Source organism: Lactuca serriola, chromosome 4 (genome assembly GCF_051521515.1).
Source record: "Lactuca serriola cultivar US96UC23 chromosome 4, Lser_US96UC23_V15, whole genome shotgun sequence".
In the NCBI taxonomy this organism is placed as follows: domain Eukaryota; kingdom Viridiplantae; phylum Streptophyta; class Magnoliopsida; order Asterales; family Asteraceae; genus Lactuca; species Lactuca serriola.
In genome coordinates this window covers 237,780,849-237,784,201 of record NC_136411.1, presented here as the reverse complement: position 1 = coordinate 237,784,201, position 3,353 = coordinate 237,780,849, and positions in this window count along the sequence as shown.

Here is a 3,353-nt window from a genome sequence, read left to right as displayed (position 1 = left end):
TAGCAAAAGTTAAAAGACAACACCAACCATAGTATTAAAAATCATTACAAATTTACAATGGGTTTGAACAACTTTTACAAGAAATTACAATGAAAATAGAAAGACAACACATGCGAATGCTCCTAAAAGTGAAGTGTCCCTAAGTGCCACTTACTCGATAATTCCTGAAAAAGCATGTAAAACGAGCGTCAACTATAAAAATAGTTGGTGAGTACTCACAAATAAACAAAATAATCTTGGTTCCATGGGTTGAAATCAAAGTTTTGATAAAAGTTTCCAATAATACAAGTATATTGTTAAAATGAGTAAATAAGTTTGTAAAAGCAAAGTTCTTTTGTCATCATGAGAGATAAAGTATATTGCCCGAATAAAATGCAACATTCATATTCTCATGGAAGATAAAGTTCGTTACTTAAACGAGTAAACAAGTTTCATTGCTAAAATGAGCTGTCAATTTCGTTGCTACAAGGAGCAAACAATTTCATTGCTAAAACATGTATACAAGTTTCCACTAGTAAAAGTTCGTTGTTGTAATGAGAAATAGAGTTCATTGCTATAATGAGAAACAAAGTTGATTGCTATTAATGAATACAAGTTTATTGCTATAACGAGAAACGAGTTTGTATGTATATGAGCAAACAATGAGTCTCAACCAAACCTATGACTGAAGCCCTATCGAGATCTATGCTTATCGTTCCATAGATGAATATGGTATCATGCACTCCAGCAATAGGGCGAGTGAGGAGTTGTCAATTCCTAATAGCGCTATCCATAATGACCATTGGCTCAAAGAGTTAATGGTTAGAGATAAGGGAAGGGCCTTAGTACGATAAGTTCTCATGTTCCGTGTTGTATAGACATACATAGAGAAACATAGCAATACAATAGCAATCATGTTTGATAATAATCAATTTAGATACAACATGCAAATAATAGTTTTTCTGGACATGCTTTTCCACCCCAAAACATAAAACGGAAAATAGGGGAGTGCGTGAATACTCACAATGTGCAAAATATAACAGTCAAGTTTATACGAGTCAATTAAATACAACAAATATAAATAGTTTAGGCCATGCTTTTCCACCCCAAAACATTAAAAAACCAAAAATAGGGGAATGGTGAATACTCACAATACATTGAGATGATGCAAATGGTGCCTTGACTATGTTCCACGTGTACCACTACTGATTCCTACAATATTGGTATTCACTAGTGAGTCTCTAATCGAAATGTAACACTGGTATACTTACTATTACAGTAGAATTATGCCAATACCGAGTCAAAATTGAATATTGATAAATTATAAATATTTTTCTGTGGAAATTAAGTTTCAAAGAATCAATTGTTATATAACAATTTAAACGAAAAATTTCAATTATTGAAATATTAATATTTAACATTTTAGAGGTGTTCCAATGATTAAATATTCCAAACTAAATCAATTTAGTTATAAAATTTCCCAAACTTTTCATTTTAGTTTTAATTGAAGTCAAAGACCTCAAGATAAATTTTCTTGAATTTTTGATTTGTCTAACTATTTTTCACCACTTTAGTTTCTTGAATAACCATAAAATCTTGAAACATACTAAAAAGCTAATAAAAATTACCAAACTTCAGATTTTGGTTCTAAATGTGTTAGAAGACTTCTAGATAATTTTTCATGGATTATGGATATGCATAACCAATTTTCATATATTTAATTCTCTAAATATATAAAAATTCATGAAAAATAGAAATCAGTTAAGAAAATGACCCAAACTTTTTATAGTAATGTCATTACACATACTTAATCTGTGAAAAATATAAAAATGGGTTTCTAAACTGTTTAACCAATTTTTATGATTTTTGTGCATTTATTCTAATAAAAATTAAAATAAATAGAATACAGTTTCCAAAATTATCCAAACTTTTTATTTAACTTTTATTATACATAGATAGCCTGGGAAAAATATAAGAGATATTTTTCAGTGGGTATTTCTATTTTTCCTTGTTTTATCCCCTTAAATAATCATTAATTGAAGAATAAATAATAAACAGTTAAAATAAATTACCAAAAATTTTTGTAACATCATTTACATTGTAAGTAATCTGGGAAAAATACCAAAAGTGGTTTTCATATTGTATAATCCGGTTTTGGGTATTTATGTGTATTTAAGTGTATTTAAGTGTATTTAACCTTAGAAAATAGAAGCAAAATAGTATACAGTAGAGAAAAATCATCACAATTTTTATGTAACCTCCTACTATACAACATGATGTTCTGGTAAAATTTCATGAATTTTGGATAATCAGAACTAGTTTTCCTATTTTTAGGCCATTATAATTACCAAAAATTGGGAAAAATAGGAAGGCATGATTAGAAATTCTGAAATTATTTTTCTGAGTCTCCAACCACAGGTAAGAGCTTCGAAAATTGTTAGATACAATTTGCACACTCCCTAAAGTGGTTTTGTGATTTATTATACCCAAAAAAAAAAGAAAATTGAAAATCATACTAAACAGCAACATAAATCGATGAAATTTAATGAGATGTCACTATTCACCATTGGGGTCATCCAATAATTTATTAAGGATTTATAGACCTATGGAAATATTTTATATGATTTATTGCCCTATTTTATTGCATTAATTATAATAATTTAAGAAAAATGAATTATCTTCTAGACATTTACAGAGCATCTTATTTTGTTGATGAGAATCTGGAAAAAACCGGATTTGGTCAGAAAATGAATTTTAGATATTTATTGGAAATAAATCTTTCATTAACATATTTGAAAGCTTTTAACAACAAACTTTGATCATCAAGCATCTAAGCTTGAAGATCATCACATGCATGTTGGTTTAAAGATCATTCATGTGTTTGAAATGTTCAAAAATCGTTTTTGAAAGAAAACTTTGGATGCATGTGGTGATTTTCCACCAAAACGTGTAGAAAAGGGCATTTTCATGGTTTTGACTTAGGTTTAGGTCCTTGGATTTCACCATTTACAACATGCATGTTGTTTTTGGGTGAAATCCTACCACCATCATCATCAAAACCGTGAGTAGGTGCAAATGTTCATGATTTTACAATAGAATGGAGTAGAAGATGGAGAAAATCCATGAAAACAAGTAAAAGTTGAAGGAAAAGAGAAGGAAAATGAATGATTTTCGGGTTTACCTTTAAGAACACCTCAAGATGGTTAAGATTTAGAGTTCATGGTGTGTTCTATGACCTATTTTCTGGAGAATTTCATGGTTGAGGGAGCGAGGAAGAGAGAATAGAGAGAAAATGAAGTGAGGGAGTGTGAGAGAGAAAGAGATGGAATGGGTGAGTGAAATTGATTAATGACTTGGGAAAATGGTGTATTGGG